General features: G+C 35.8%; 1 protein-coding gene across 2 annotated transcripts in view; it reads right to left on the minus strand.

The window, feature by feature from the left end:
* Positions 1–4,407, minus strand: part of LOC149817956 (monosaccharide-sensing protein 2-like) — a 40,848-nt gene extending 36,441 nt beyond the window's left edge. Inside the window, exon 1 of one of the 2 annotated variants that reach the window (XM_089985253.1) lies at positions 4,074–4,407. The gene's annotated coding sequence lies outside the window, so the exon portion shown is untranslated. Of the gene's footprint in view, positions 1–2,151; positions 2,235–4,073 lie in introns of those variants that run through there. The other variant, XM_089985254.1, reaches the window with a different exon arrangement.
* Positions 4,408–18,115: the final 13,708 nt, after the last annotated feature.

Below are 18,115 nucleotides of genomic sequence, written 5' to 3' on the forward strand. Positions count from 1 at the left end.
GAGCTTACTGTTTCCATTATGGAACATCTGGGATTCTGCTAAGCTACCAGATTTATGCGAAAATAAATACACAAACACACATTTTTTTTCTTCAAAAGAAGTACGCAAAGAGATCCCTCCAACCAAAAAGCACTGCCACTACAACTCTCAAAATACAAAAACAATAGAAATTCTTTGAACCATCCCTATCCTGAGTCCCAAAAATATAAAAAAGAAAACCAAACTTTCATGTTCCAAAAGTCTATGACTAGTCATCTTTTTTGTTCTGATAATTCTCTTATTGTTGCCAATGATTAGAATATGCACTATCATCCATTCTTCCAAACTAACAATCTAGCACATCAATACAAATATTATATATATATATATATATATTGTAAAATACATCATATTTAAACCATGCATGATTATTCATAATTATTCCCTTGGAAAACAAGCTTAGAAGATTTGCAATGTGACTTGGCCAGTGTTTTCGGACGTCAGTTCTTGATGCAGTTTTGCTTCCGGAACCCATATAACCTTCGCAAATTTACATATTTTATCCACCTCTTGTATCTTTCAATCCATTCGGTGATATTAAGTCTTAGAGATGCCAAGAAGGTTACTTTGTTAATATAGGTGTATTTTGCCTTTTGCTAAGATCTGTGAGGCGCCCTTGTTATATATATATATATATATAGAGAGAGAGAGAGAGAGAGAGAGAGTAGAGCATAGGTGCTTGTGATACGTGCTTGATGGGTTTTTCAGTTTTTTCGTTTTATTTTTAAATTTTGACCATACATATGTGATCTATGTACTTGATTTTATAGGGATCAGCTCTTGAAGTGTTTGATTCCGACACATAGGTGGGTTTTATAAGGTTTGAAAAATCAACGGTCCAAAATCTTTGTAAATTTTTTAGGCTCCAAATATCATTTTTCATCGAAAACACATGATCCAGGTGTAGATTCCTCGTACATCGACCATGCTCAACACATTTATGGGGTCGGAACCGCAAAACAAAACACCAGAAGAGCAGAAAAACCCATCAAGCACTTATCGCAAGCACCAAATGTTCAAGCACCTATGTTGTACTATATATATATAGGGAAACTGAAATATGTTTACCAACCAAATATGTTTGCTGGTATGAATCAAGATTTTCATAGGGTTTTTTGCAAATCTAACCCTGCAGATGCATTCGGCGTGGTCCATTTGCTAGGAATCGACTGTTGATCATCATAATCGGATCAAGAAATGTGATTTTTTATGCTTGAATATTTATGAAAATTCTAAGCCGCTGATTTTCAACCCTTAAAAGATCCCTTTTATACATCATAATTGGATGATCTAAGCATCTAGATCACAACCGTAAGGTGAAATTTTCGAAAATAAATAAAAAAACTATGAAAATCTTAGTTCATACCAGTAAACATATTTCAGTTACCTTTATATATATATATATAGAGAGAGAGAGGGAAAGAGAGAGTGAGTGATTGGTAGGCGTGCAACTACCAATGGAATGATTGTGAGGGCGTGATGGACGACCACTGTCCAAAAAATGGGGAAAAAATGCTAAAACACGTTGTTTGTGTGTTTTAGCACCTTTAGCGATGCTTTAAAGCGCCACTAAAGGTCCCAGTTCCGTTGGGACCTCCAGCGGCGCTTTAAAGCATCGCTAAACATCTATTTACAAAAGACTTGCACATCCCTTGGGCCCGAATAGCAACACAATAAAGCAATGCTAAAGCTTAAAACTCACAAAAAATGCATTTTTGCGAGTTTTTTTTGGGTGGCGTGATGGACGGCCATGCTCGTTCCGCTGTAGCTGCACACCTAAGGGTTGCGCAGCTACACATTTTTCTCTCTCTCTCTCTCTTTCTCTCTCTCTCTCTCTCTATATATATATATATACATCGATGAGAGAGAGAGAGAGAGATGATGCCTGAGACATCTTTGTGGTTTCAAAGCAAATTCCCCAAAGTCCACCACAAACAAAAAAGCTAAGATCACCATCCTTCTGTTTGAACTGCTAAAGATTCATAAGAATTCAGACTGCTTTCTATATTAGTACAAACTTCGATAGCATTTCCACTAAAATTCAGAGGCTTCCAAAGATATCCATATTTTTCTCTTATAATATTAAATATACCGAGAAAAAAAAAAACTTACCGAACAAATAACATCTTGCAAAATTGGCCTTAAGTTCTTTGAAATCTCCATCAGAACTCAAATTACATAGAGATCTTCATTTTCACTTTTAAAGGACGAAGATAATTACATACACTAATCATTACTGATCTTCTATTAACCTTTATCTCTATTTCTCCGAAATCACTCGAAACAGAAATTCAGTAAAATCCTGTTTCTCCGAGAAGCTATGATGTGAAATCTACGCAAGAAAAACTAATGATCTTATGCATTTGAGCAAAATGTCTTCAGCTACATTCTAATTCTGGCATTCTGCAAGTCTTCGTCATTCAAAAGCACTTTCTATCTGAAAGCTTAAAATTCTACATAGAACTCGTACGTGTCCATCTAAATCCCTCCGATCACCTCATTCCTCATCGAAAAAATATCATACATCGCAGAAACCTCCATACTCACCGGAAAATTGCTCGGAGTATACCTACTGGCTTCCATTTCTCGAATCAAGAACACAAAAGACCCGGGGATTTCACACTACGTCATAAAACAATAAGTATCCATAAAATAAGCTAAGATGAGAAATCTACTTGAGAAAAACTAATGATCTTATGCATTTGAGCAAAATTTCTTCAGCTACATGCTACTTCTGGCATTCTGCAAGTCTTCGTCATTCAAAAGCATTTTCTATCTGAAAGCTTAAATTTCTACATAGAATTGCAACTCGCTCGTACCTGTCCATCTAAATCCCTCATATCACCTCATTCATCATCGAAAAAACATCATACATCGCAGAAACCTCTATGCTCACAGGAAAATTGCTAGGAATATACCTACTGGCTTCATTTGCAAAAGACTCGGGGATTTCACACTACATCTCAAAACAATAAGTATCCATAAAATAAGCTAAGATGTGAAACCTACGGGAGAAAAACTAATGATCTTATACATTTGAGCAAAAATTCTTCAGTTACATTCGAATTCTGGCATTCTGCAAGTCTTCGTCATTCAAAAGCATTTTCTATCTGAAAGCTTAAATTTCTACATAGAATTGCAACTCGGTCGTACTTGTCCATCTAAATCCCTCCGATCACCTCATTCCTCATCGAAAAAACATCATACATCGCAGAAACCTTTATACTCACAGGAAAATTGCTAGGAATATACCTACTGGCTTCCATTTCTCGAATCAAGAACACAAAAGACCCGGGGATTTTACACTACATCTCAAAACAATAAGTATCCATAAAATAAGCTAAGATGCGAAATCTACTTGAGAAAAACTAATGATCTTATGCATTTGAGCAAAATTTCTTCAGCTACATGCTACTTCTGGCATTCTGCAAGTCTTCGTCATTCAAAAGCATTTTCTATCTGAAAGCTTAAATTTCTACATAGAATTGCAATTCGCTCGTACGTGTCCATCTAAATCCCTCCGATCACCTCATTCCTCATTGAAAAAACATCATACATCGCAGAAACCTCTATACTCACCGGAAAATTACTCGGAATATACCTACTGGCTTCCATTTCTCGAATCAAGAACACAAAAGACCCGGGGATTTCACACATCTCAAAACAATAAGTATTCATAAAATAAGCTAAGATGCGAAATCTACGCGAGAAAAACTAATGATCTTATGCGTTTGAGCAAAATTTCTTCAGCTACATGCTAATTCTGGCATTCTGCAAGTCTTCGTCATTCAAAAACATTTTCTATCTGAAAGCTTAAATTTCTACGTAGAATAGCAACTCGCTCGTACTTGTCCATCTAAATCCCTCCGATCACCTCATTCCTCATCGAAAAAACATCATACATCGCAGAAACCTCTATACTCACCGGAAAATTGCTCGGAATATACCTACTGGCTTCCATTTCTCGAATCAAGAACACAAAAGACCCGGGGATTTCACACTACATCTCAAAACAATAAGTATCCATAAAATACCTGGTTTTTCAGCTATAACTTCGATTGAATCCGCCCAATCACTTCCATCCACGCACGGAGAGAACCTGATTCTCGCCGGGAAACACTCTTAGAGAAGGAAATCCCTGTCTTTGACGGTAAATCACGTTAAAGATCCCCGGAAACTTCGATCTCCCTACTTAAAATAGTGAGAGACGCTGCGAAATTTGGAGAACTATTCGCACCTCCTACTGTAAACCCTAATATTTTATTGATATATTTCCCAATTCATTTTCTACGAGCGATCCGCATAGCGCCAGGTCCGTCGAAAACCGATGCCTCGGTCGGTGGACCATTGCATGTCTCTCTCTCGGCTATGCTGATCTGTAGTTTTGCTCCTATTTATAGGGCCGCGCTTCTCGCTCCATGGGGACAGAAAGTCTGCCACATTTTGAACCGATGTAATGACTAAAATTTCCCTCACCGTTTGGTTGAGGACGGTCATGGCCTGCAGATTTGATGACGCTAAACGCCCTTTTCCCTTTTTTATTCCCATCCTCGGCTAAACAGGGCGCCCTGGTTTTAACTTTTAGGACTTGTTTGATGGCGCGTCCCGCGGGTCGCGCGGGAAGCCGCAGCTGCATGGAACGACGCTGCTGTCAAACGTTGGACGCGGCAGACATGACAAACGTGTCAGTAGCGTTCTAATTTTAGTGTAATTTTTGCTCCACCCCTGTTACGATGAGAACAGGGACTCGGGGAGCAGTTTTGGAAAATAAAAACATGAGTCCCGACTCTATGTCTTTCTGTCTCTCATTTTTCTTTTTCTCTCTCTCACATACATACACGTGATGCTGACCTAAGTAAAGAGATAGGTGAATCCAATCCCCAAAGGTTGCCATTAAGTTTAGATCAGCAGGGGTATTCGGTACAGCAGGGGCATTCGGTATAGCATCGATATTCGGTACAACAGGGGCATTCGGATCAGCAGGGGTATTCGGTATAGCATGAATATCCGGTACAGCAGGGGCATTCGGTATAGCATGGATATTCGGATCAGCAGGGGTATTCGGTACAGCAAGGGCATTCGGATCAGCAGGAGTATTCAGTCAGCCAAGTATTCGGTATAGCATGGATGTTGTTCTGGCTTGAATTAAGATGGAAGTGCTAGCTTAATGATGCATCGGCTTATGCTAATTTCGAAGGACCGCGCCAAACTAGCAACTTCAGATCAGTTCCACCAGTTCGCAGCTCACGAATACGCCTGTGCATAAAGTTCTGGCGCAAAGAGGGCATATCTTGATCTTGAGGGTCCGTGTGATTTGCAGCTGAGTGCAATTACATCTTGACTTGATTTCATTCAATTTTTGCTATTATCGCATTTCAGAACAGTAACCGAGCATCGCGTATCTCTCTATACAGTCTGTGCATGATCATGCACCGCATCAACGTGCGTCTGTGCGTGTCGTGTGAGCATTGGTGTTCGCCTGCATGCGCTAGGCATCTACATGCGCCGAGAGTCGAAGCGCGCTTGTGTGCGCTGAGCATCTAAGTGCGCCTGCATGTGCCAAGCACTGAATTGTGCTTGCGTGCACCGAGCACTGAAGAGTGCCTGCATGCGTTAAGCTTTGAGGTGCGCTAAATCAACCTTGTATGCCTACGTGTCTGAGCGATATAACAGCTAGTGCGGTGAACGATCTTGAACGCCGCGCAACACATGTGCAAGTCGGGTGACGCCACTGGACACTTTTGCCTCCCTTGCTTCTTCTGCACCACCATCATCCCCACCGGCACAACAGTTCCACCAATGCCATCCTCCCAACCACCGAACGACAACGATGCTCTCTCTCTCTCTCTAAACCCTCACTTGGTGGCCGAAGCCCTCAATCGGCTGTGATTAGGGCTTTGATAGCCCTCAAAGGGAACAACCAAATTGAGGTTTAAAAAACTTAATCTAGCAAAACAAGAAGAGAACTTAAAAAACCCTATCAATAATAGATTTTTTTTTGTTCTTTATTTTTTCTCATTTTTTTGATTTTTTATATTTTAAAATTTTTGCAATATCAGGCTTTCACGATACGTCGTGTGATATTCTTTTAGAATTTTGTAATAACGGTTATTTTAGATTTTTGTGATACGTCATGCGATACTCATTCGGAAGTTCGCAAGGTGTGGACTTTCGCAACACTTAAACTGATTTGTGCAACATGCCTTGCGATAATAGTTCACAATTTAACAATTATCAAACTTTCATAAATTTTATTGTTTTTGCAGGTAGTCACGAGTTTCGCAAATTTTTTGAAATTTCTCAATCTTTTTTGGCATATCGCGGCAATTTTGTTGATGAGTTTCGTAGGTGTATTATTGCTAGAAAGCAGGGACATAGGCATTTTGTTATTGTAAAATTCAGTATCAGGGCAAAGATTAGTCGTCTTAACGTTAAATTACAGCCTATATTAGGTGTCATTCTTATTAATTTAACAACTGTTTTGATCTACTGCTGGAGCTTTTTTGTCCAAATCACGCCAACTTTGTTCTACATGCTAATCAGCATCTTGGAAAATTGTTACTTTACTCCAATGTCACAAATCTCCGTATCAGGATTTTCTTGAGAAAAAATAAAGCGTGTGAATACATACTGTTTTTTTACTATGAGAAACTGCAGCAGAAACAGAGACCTAGCCGCACCGGCTCAGCCTGCCATATTTACAGTCGCTGTCCTGTCAACCTAAAACTCCAAGGGCTTTACTATCCCTTGACCCCAAAGAGTCGCCAAGAGGGGGTGACGCCTATGGGATTTGAACCTAGACTGCCCGTCAAACGGCCTAGGGCCCATCCCACTAAACCAAACCCCTTGGGTCTAACTCAGACAGTTGTTTACATATACTTTCTAAAGCTGAGCATACTCTCAAGTGAAAAAGGGGACTTCAAAGGTTTTACCAACATAGGCCTGCTAACGTATAGTATGGTTATAGGATAGTTTTCCGAGAAAAAGCCAACATTATTGTGTCTTTCTGGATGTAAATGCAGGCACCTCACGTATGGCAAACTTGAATTTAGATCCTAACCTTTCTAAAAATTGTTCAAGTGACCGCTTGACTTTATTTTTAAATTCACTAAACTCTACCTAGCTTTCAAAAAATCCAAATTTAACATTTTTTGCTTTTTAATAATTGAGTATTGCCTTTTTTGACTTTTTAGCTATACTTAGGTATAAATAAGTAATTTCAAAGCCACCCACTGGGCTCCGCTAGGTTGGTAGGAGCTGTCAGTGCTGGTCACCTTGTAACGGGGACGTTGCATGTTCAAAAACCCATCAATAACATTGAATAATAACTGGTGGGGTCTTGTTGTGCTTTTTGAGCAGGATCACAGTAAGTAGATATTAATGCGATTAGGGAACCCATATAATCATAATAAAAATAACAAAGAAGCAAATAACTAAAGACCAAAGGGTTTTAAGTCAATACCGCCAATATTGATGAAGAGAGTATCAAGAGTCTTTATTAATATAATCAGGTCACAACATACAAATAAAAATTAAGAACAATAATGCATATCGTTTGACATATCTGCTTTCTACATCAAAAAGAGAGATCTTTTATTTTTTTCATCACCTCTATACCTTTTTCAACAAATCATACTTTATTTATAATAAAAACAACCTCATATAATTCTTATTTCTCATATCACAAGATTCGGTGGACGAAAAACTTGTTTTTTAGGTTTTTTTTTACATAAATTTTAAAAGCCATAAAAAATAAAACATATTTATAATAGCCATTTTATGGCCACCTACTGTCCAAAAATAACAAGGGTGACACCATCCATGCTAGACAGTTTTTTGGATCGGTGGGTTGCTGGAACATGATAAAAAATCATTTTTTATATAAAAACAAAGATAAAAATTTGTACACCCACTCATCGGCCGGAAAAATGGCTGGGGTGGTTCCGCCCAACAAGGGCCGATGCATCTGACCATTTTCTGGCCAGGTGGTCGGAAAATGACCAACCATCATTAGATTAAAAAAAAAAAAGAAGGAGATGATATGAATCCCACTATTGAAACCAATATAGTTAAAGATCGTCATTCTCCTTTAATACTTTTGCTCCCTGAGATGTTACTACAATTTGCATGGGAACAAAGTACTTAAACTTTTCAACTGAAAAAGAAATCAACTTTTTTTTTCTGAACTAGAAAGCTGGGATTAGGCGGACCCCTACCTGTTTACGTAGTGACAAATCTTGCGAGATGTATGAAAATCTCAGGAAAATATGAGGAGAAATTACGCTAAAGTCAAAAATGGTAATTTCTTGAAATATTTTCAATTTCTCATGAACTTTTCATCAAAAATATAAATACCACCCTTTAAAGGCAATAGTTATGTGTTTATCAGTCATTTATCATGAAAATATGTGGTTTTTATTTTTGAATATTTTTTTATTATATTTCTTTGTAAAAAGTATTTTTATATATATTTTTATTTATTATTACAGAGATCTTGCCAAAAAATGCAAGATTTAAAAAATTTTTATTTCTCACGAGTTTTTCGCTGCCGATAATTTGCCCTTTTTAACATTTGTTACTATGCCCATAGGTCCAGGGTTGTGACAAACATTAAAAAAAGGCAAATTCTTGTTTTTCAAAAACTTGTGAGAAATTGAAATTTTTTCATAAATCTTGCATTTTTTGGCAAAATCTTGGTAACAAAAAATAAATTAAAAAAGCATAAAAAAGAATTTTTACAAGAAAATATTAATCAAAATTATTTAAAAATAAAAATACACAGTTTTTCATGATAAATAGTCGTTTAAAACATAAATATCGCATTTAAATCACAGTATTTATGTTTTTTTCATAAATCTCATGATATTTTGAAAATCTTGCAAGAAATCATAGCAAGATTTTTCATAAATCTTGTGATATTTGTCACTATGCCTGTTTATTGAAGAAAGGAAAAAAAAATACAAATTTATATATTTACAAATGAGGGATCCAGTCAGGATCCATATCAGGACGATTCTGGATGGAAGCTCGTCGTCGTTTCTGGCATGTTTGAGCATGTTCGATAGTGTCACCATACCACCAAAACGGCATGTCACTGTGACATATAGGTCCTAATACTACTTTTCTTTTGTGTAGGCAAGCTCGGGGCCATAGTGACAAAAGTTAAAAACGGCAAAATCTCGGGAGTAAAAAAACTGGGGATATTTTGAATTTTTTAATAAATCTTGCATTTTTTGGCAAAATCTCGGGAATAAAAAATAAATTTAAAAATATAAAAAATATATTTTATAAGAAAATATAAATAAAAACACATTTAAAAATACAAATCTTGGGGGTTTTCACAATAAATATGTAATAACCATGAATTTTTATGCTTAAATCTGTATAATTTATGTGTTATGGGCCTGGGATCCACCTTTCGGATCCAGGATCCATATGTAAATAATATCATATTTGAAATATATATATAATTTAATAAATTAATAAAAAGATTTATAAAAATATGTAAGGGATCCATAGTTGGATCCATTTGGACCCAGCCTGTGGATCCACTTCGCAATGGGTAGCGGATCCAAACTTGTGGACCCTAATAATCATCTAATCTACACCGAGTCCCGGGTTCGGACCCGAGTCGCGTCCCCTGTAGCAGGTAAGTAACGAAAAAAATAAAATAAAATTAAAAGCAAGAAAAACTCTTGGACCCGACCCGGATCCGTAACCCGATAGGGTTTTAAAACCCGATATCGGGCTGCAGCTTTTTAAAGAAGGGGGAAAGCAAGAATCGTGCCTAGGGCACGATTCCTGCTATTACCAAAAGGGAGAAGAAGGGGGTCAGTTACAACAGACGTAACCGAACCCCGCGCCTCTCGGTAAGAGGGGGGGGGGGGTCAGCGATAAAAGGGAAGTGGAAGAGGGGGGTCTCACCCTTATCTCTCTCTTTCTCTCTTCCCCCGTCTCTCTCTCTCTCTCTTGTGTGGGCGTGCATCAGAGTGGTGGAGGTCACCGGAAAGCCGTAGCCACCAGCAGCTGCCATAGGCTATGGCAGATACCCTGTCACGGCAGCAACAAGGGACGATTTCAGCCGACCCTTCTCTCGCAATGATTGAACCTGCCGATCACCGAAGATTTCGCCAAAGAGGTACGGGTTCCTCTCTTGCTTCGAATGAGAATGAGATCATAGGTTTGATTTTCATGTGGTGTTTTTGAGAAGAATCCCTGGGAAAAGGGTAACTCTAGGTGTTTACCCTAAAATACGTGAAAGGGGTGTTGTAGATCTTGATTTTTTTTTGTGGTATGTACGGTTTTCCACTCTATTTCGGCTGTTTGTGTTTCTTTTTATTGGTTGTTGCATTTCGGACTTGAAGCCAAGAATCTGCCCGAACCCAGACTCATGTTTGGTTTGTAGTGTTCAGCTTTGCTTACCTGTTAGCATTTTATTTCTTTTATTTTTCCTATGTTTGTTGCTCCCATTTAGTTTTCAGGGTCGAGCCTGGTGGTGGTCGAGCCTGGTGGTGGCCGAGCCTCATCCAAGTGCATCGGCTGGGCATTTTTCGGCCTTAGCCCCAGCCGATTACATGTCGGCTGGATAATGATTTTGGGTCTGGTGTGGCTTCATTTTGGACTGGGGTCACATATCCTCAAAAGAAGAGAAAAAGAATTTAGATGTCTATACATAACATTTTTGTGTGTTGGCAGCTTCTTGAAAGAAAAATTTTATGACATATTATGTATATATATGTATATGTTATTATAGGCTCGTTGCACAATCATAAATATATATTGTCAAATCAATATTTTTTTTATATTGGGTCCTGTGTTGCTGAATTTGTTTTTTTTTTTAACAAATGAAACTATTTAGCAGGTCCTTATTTGTCACCACATGTTATGCTTATTTGAGCTTGATGCAAAACTTTAAGATTTGCTTATTATAATAAATATGGCATTTATGCATGTTAGGAATGAGACAGTCACATGCTTAGAATGGGTATCTTATGCTTGACCATTGTTCTTATGTAAAGCTACTTTCATGCGCATGTGTAACTCGAAAGAGTTTATGCGTTGTTACTTGTACATGACTTCATGAGTGCTCACACCTGTAAGTTCAAAATGATTCATGAATAGGAACCCAGTTGTGAATGACTACACCTAAGCACTGTGCACCCTAATATGATCTGACTTTTCTGTTATCATGGGTGCAGCGATTCTTTTACAAAAAGGGATATATATATATATATATATATATATATATATATATATATATATATATATATATATATATATATATATATATATATATATATATATAATATGCAATTTGGAGTGGATCTGTCCAAATTTTCTTTGCTTATGGGAATAAAATATGCAAGTGTATTAGACTTAATCATATGCATACAAAGGGAGAATATTTTTTTATGTGCTTAAACTTGATAAGTAATACTTGTTCGAAATTATTGTTGTAAGCGAGTGTACTTGTGCATATACACATATGGAATTTAGATGCCTTCGTAGGGTCAGAATGGCATGATTGTTTGCAGGTTTTAATTGGAATGATTCATTAATGAACTCTTGCATTTGACCTGAGTATGTGCGTGGCATAAAAGCATGCATTTAATATAGGTATGTGAAAATTATGCTTTTGCTTATGAAATTATTGTTTCTTATACAACTTGCATACATGAATGTGCATTGAAAAGGCATGTAGAAAATAATGCATAGAGGCATGTGATTGATGATTTTTGCTTATGAGTGCATCGATGGTCAATTAGATCATTAGGGGCTAGGTGAGCCTCGAGAACAAGTTATTCTCTGTTTTTTATAATTTGATGCATTGAGCAAATCAGAAGTGATATTATATTTTTTACTGCACTGTTCCTTGTTGCTACGGACTATAGTTTTGTGAAAAGCTTGGCATGCTATTTTGCAAGCTTATGTTATTAATTTTTACATGTTGATTTGCAAATGTAAAAAAGATGAATTAATAACAAGATAAAAGGAAGTAAAGAACAGTGTAATTTATATTCTCCTTGATGTCCCATCTTTATTATGGGAATCTTGGAGGTTGCGGTTTGGGGGAAACCGTGAGGATACAAAAACTCCGTGTGCGTAATGTTACCCCTGAACCCGATATTGAGGTTCTTTTCTTGGCCACGGTTTTAGGGAGAGTCCGCCACTTTTTCTAGGGGTGGTGTGTTTTGACACAGCTGTTGTTGTTTTGATATACCAATAAAGTGGCGCCAGTGGATGCTGTTTTCCATGGTGTCCCTGACTTTGAATGTTGTTTTTCAAGGTTCCGATGGATGGTGCTGTTTCCTGATATCGGTCGAGGGCTAAGTTTGGAACTCGGTAATAAAATACAAATTGTGTGCTAAGTTACCCCGGAAACCCTACTTGACCTCGAAGACTGTACCTGTTTGGTGTATCCGCGGGCAATGGTAAATTAAAAAGATGAATTTAAAGTTGTGTGCATTTAATAAGACATGCATATGAAAAGAAAAAACTTAAATGAAATATAATAAAAAGGGGGTTCATGCATTGCACATAAATCACGCATATTCTTGCTATGCATTAGTTCATGCATATTTATCTGTTCACTTGGTTGTTATATGTTGATCATTACATGATGTTGATCTCTTTTGCATTTAATTGCCTTATTGATTAAATTCTAATCCATGTTACTTACTTCGTGTTCTCTCATGCTCAATGTTTAATTCTGCATGAATGGTTAATTGCCTTATAATTTGGTTATAATTGTATCCTTCTAAAATATTACATGGATCTTATTTATGTTCTCTTTCTTATTTGATTCATTAGGGAAACCTGTACGCAGAATTCTTCAGATTTCTGACCCTCTCCTTTTATTGGTTTTTCCCAAACACAAGTGATCAGTGAAATCGACTTGCTTCTGAGGAGATACGAGAATCACATTTGCTTCAGACTGCTTCACTTACGGACAAAGTGGCTCTACTTTTGTTTCCTTTAGTTCTTCTTATATTTTGCTGTTGTTATTTCACTTTTGACATTGAGTATGAGACTCTTATTGATTCATTAATAAAAGAATTTAGTTAGTTGGTTATGGATGATAAATGTAAGCTTATTTATGGTGTGTGGTTATCCAACTGAAATTGGAACTGTAAGGACCCTGGGTCTCTGGGAAGTTTTCCGCAACTCTTAGAAAAAAAAATCCATATTTTTCAAAGGTATGAGTTGGGGTCGTTACAAAATATCTGCTAAAAAAGTAAATATCACAATATTTGTCACAGTTTGGAAATCTCGCAAGAAATTGCCGTTTTAAATTTCAGGCAATTTATCACGATATTATTGAGAGATTTTTATAAATCACACGATATTTTTTTCAGAGGACCCCACCAGTTCTTGAACTTACCATTGGGTTTTGAACCTGCAACGTCCCACCACAAGAGAAGATGCACTGACAGCTCCTGCCTTGGTAGGAGTTGTCACTGTGGCGTAGGTCGAAATACTGGATCTAGTAAAAGGGTTAAAAACAAGGTTTTTTACATGTAAGAATGCAATGACATTGGATTCGATCTGAATACGACCTAAAATATTAATCAGTGTCTTGCAATAATTTGAATAAGCAAATCTGAATCTGATATGAATCGTATCATATGGATATGAGTCTGGAAATGAGGTAGTGGCTTTGGTTAGGATATTATATCTGATCCATTTTCACTTTACACGGAGCCTTCTTCCACGGAAAACAAGTTCAATCCTTTTCCATAGGAAAATGAACCCGTAAAAAAAGCTAGAAGTAGGAAAAAGTGGCCTAGTCTGCTTTGTATACCGCTTGCAGTTACAAAGAGTGTTCTATAATCTACATTCATTCCAGTTGATCCCTCCTGCCATGTAAATTTGGTGGGAGTTTCCTCGAAGAAAGTTGCTCCCATGTTCTCAGGAGTACGAGGTGGGGCCCACAAAAAGAAGGCATTTCAGTATTGTTTCCACAGAAACTGCATGCTCCGCCATGAAGACAGTGCTAAAATGCCCAAAATGTTGATGGGTCGGATCCTAACCCAAGTCCACCTATCAAGCTCAAACTGGACAATAACTTGATAATTTTCAAAAATATGTTATTTCAAGTTTTTCATTATTTTATTGAGATTTTAATGATATGATTTTTTTTTTTGAATGATTGCAGAAAATTCACAACCTCATTGACATTTGGATTTTTCCAAATGACGTGAATAGTTTTTTTTTGTGCTATTTTCTTTTCAATTATCATTAAGAATAAATAAATGCTTGATTTTGATTATTAACCCATAAATTTGATTTTTGTTAGGATTTAAGCTTTTTATTTTGTTTTTTCAAATGACATAAATATTTAATTTTTTTTTTAATTAGCATATCTATGAATGATGTTGGTTAGGATTTTTGGCCCGTTTATTTGTCATGGAAAGTGGAGGCTTTTGGGGAAGATGCATCGGTGGGCATGCATTTCCATGGGCCCCCACCGTAACCAAACAAACTGAGTACTCTTTTTTCCTCGAGGAAAAGAAGCTCAAGATACACGGGGAAAGGGCGGAAGAGGGTGCCACAACACCCTCTTCCATGACACTCAAATAGACCCATAGGGTTTTGATTTGAGTTTTTTTAGAATGACATAAATGTTTATTTTATGGTTTTAGGGTTTTTTTGTATGTTTTTTAATTACCATATATTATGTAATTTGATTTTGGTTAGAATATTAGGCATTTTTTTATCAGTTAACATAAATGCATAATTTATGATGTTTATAGAAACTAAGGTTTTGATTTGGTTTTTTAGAATAACATAGATGTTTAGTTATGGTTTTAGGTTTTTTATGTGTATTTTTTTTTAAATTACCATTAGGCATGAATCATGAATATAGCATGATTTGATTTTGGTTAGAATATTAAGGTTTTTCTATCAATTAACACAAATGCATAATTTATGATGTTTATAGTAATTAGGGCATTGATTTTGTTTTTATAGAATAACATTAATGTTTAGTTATGATTTTAGGGTTTGTCTGTGTTTTTGTTTTTGTTTTTGTTTTTGTTTTTGTTTTAATTAACATTAGGCATAAATCCATGAACATTGTGTGATTTGATTTTGGTTAAAATATTAAGATTTTTTTAATTAGCATAAATGCACTTATGTTTGTAGGAATTAGGGTTGTGATTTGATTTTTTAGAATAACATAAATGATTATTTATGGCTTTCTATTTTTTAAATTACCATTAGGCATGAAATGAAATCATGAATATTTCATGATTTGATTTTAGATGGAATGCTAGTTTTTTTTTTATCAATTAGTGTGAATGTTTGTATGAGTTAGGGTTTTAATTTGTTTTTCAACTCTAAGTACATTTTTTGTACCTGTGTAATTTTATAGTTTTTACTCTATAGTTTTTACTATACATACCTGTATATAAAAGTAAAATCTAGGTGCATTTGTACCACCTTACTCTATATTCCTGGCTCTGCCCCTGCCAGATAGGTTGGATTTGGATTAGGAGCAGGTCTAATCCTATGTCATCTTGGGGCTTATCTTGTGATCTGCTCGTTCCATGACTCACCTAAATGGGTTTGATCTGTTCTAGGCCTGGACTTACTTCGGTCTATACCATATCTGACCAATTTACAACCGTAAATAGTTGATGGTTGGATCTAGACCTAGTTATGGCCCAAGTCTGCCCATTTTTGGGACCCACATTTGAAATATAATGAATTCAATGGTCATGTAAAATGACTATGCCTCCAAATTGAAAGAAACAATATCCCATAAGTTGAAAGGCCCATACTTGGGTCCATACCATATTTGTTCTAGGCCTGGACCTACTTGGGTCCATAACATATCTTACCAATTTACAGTTGCAAATAGTCAACGGTTGGATCTAGACCTAGATCCGACCCACGTCTGCCCATTTTTTGGAGCCACTTTTAAAAGAGTATAATGAATCCAAGGGCCATGTAAAATGACTAATGCCACCAAATTGAACAAAAACAATATCTCATAAGTTAAAAGGCCCATACTTGTGTTTAGGGGTGCAAGTGGATCAGGTCTAGATCAAATACCTTTACCCAAGAAAGCTATTTTCGGGCAGATGCTGGTCCATAAAATAATGTATGTTTTATAAACGGGTCAGACTCAAACCAACTATGCAATATAAGGTTTAGTTGGTCCGGAGTCAGAATCAAACAAACATGTAAGTTCAAAACCGGGTCAGACCTCAGCCCCCACCAAACCCACTTTGAAATTGGTGCAAAGTTCCTCACAAATATGCAAATTTTCTCTCAAATATGTGAAGGTCCTCCCAGGAGATACACAAATACATAGTGATCTACACAAATTTTTATCATGTAAATTTTCTCAAACTACATTATTTGTGACTCTTCGATATTTAAAATGATGTTTTAATATTAAAAAAAAAGATGGTTCACATTTTAGGGGTTTTCGCCTTTAAAAAGCGATAATGAATATGATTTTGGAACAACAACAAGAGGATGTCATGTCTGAGGTAAAGAAGATTTTGGAGAAGATAGGAGGCGGTGAATGATGTCGATGTTCCTCATTTGCTTTATAGAAGATAGGGTTTGCAGATAAAAACATTAACGCGACTAGCATTAAGAAGTCAAAGGTCAAACCCTCTAATATTTAACTATGTAATGTGATTGTTTGTAATATGTTCATTTTTTTAATTAATGTAATGAATATATGTATGAGAAAATTTATTTTTTAATGACTAAAATAAAAATATATGTATAAGCTGGTTTATTTTTGAATGAATAAGATAAATGAATACATGTATGTGATCTTTTTATAAAATATATTTGTGTCTCTCTGCACAAATATACATGTGATATTCTTATAAAATATGCGATTTCACTACTTTCTTTGTGAAGTTCCGATTAAAAGAGGTTCATAGAAGTTATATTTGCATGCTTCACGAGTACTACAAAAAACAAGGTATGAATGTACATTTAAGTGAGGGTTACAAAAAGGAGAAATATAAGAGGTTCACACAGTCTCCAATCACCCTGGTATAAAATCTATAATTTTACTAAGGTATTTATAAAGTTACGATCATAAGGAGGTTCACAAAATTGGTTTTACTATTAAGTGACATTTAAAAAAAGGAAAAATGAGGTTTGCACGATTTCTTGTGACTTTGATATAAAATATACAATTTTACTAAGGTATTTGTGATTTTATGATTAACAAAGAAGACCGCATAAATAACATAATTTTTTGTACGCTTCTTGATAACCACAAAAAAATATGTGTGAATATACATTTAAATGTGGTTTTGTCTTAGCCAACGAGCGAAATGATATATCGCATGAACTTCTTGACATTCGCTTGTGTGAAGGGTAAAATGGTTCTAAAAAGTTGCATATTTATGATTTTGGACAATAGACAAATTTCAAAAATTTTAGGGCATTTGAAAAAATGTGTCATATTTGTTGTACAATACGATTATTTTTTGAAAAAAATAACTGCCTTATGTAAGAAAAGGTGACAAAATATCAATAGAGGAATCATGAACTTTTCCAAAATGAATACCTTAAATACTTGTTTCTTGCTAAACCAACAACATTTTGAAAAACAAAATCTAGAAAAAAAAACAAGACAAAGGAAAATATCATGGTTCATGATACCTAATTTTTGACTGTTTTTGAAAAATCTATAAGTTTTGAAGCAAATGGTGATATATCGCTATATATAGACTTACGGTGTAGTATTAAACATGGTAAAATCTAGTGGTACTTTAAAAAATAATTGGCGGGGGTCTGCCAGCTTGCCTTAAAAAAAAACACATGGCAAAACCTTTTAATATACTAAATAAGTTATGCTAAACACGTTTGTATGATTAGATTTACCATTTGGTAGCTAGATCTATGCAAATAAGAGTGTGTACCATCATATATATAATGCTACAGTGCTCCTAGATCACCTACTAGAAATCATAGTTGTAAGTCTGTATAATCTCAATAAGACCTTATAGATGTACTCAACAATGTTTTTTTATAGTAATCCTACATTGGATCATGTTTTTTTCACATAAAACTAAGATTTTTTTAAGTCATGAAATTT

The sequence above is a fragment of the Nuphar pumila genome, chromosome 13, assembly GCF_984573655.1.
Source record: "Nuphar pumila chromosome 13, dmNupPumi1.hap1.1, whole genome shotgun sequence".
NCBI classification, from domain to species: Eukaryota; Viridiplantae; Streptophyta; class Magnoliopsida; order Nymphaeales; family Nymphaeaceae; genus Nuphar; species Nuphar pumila.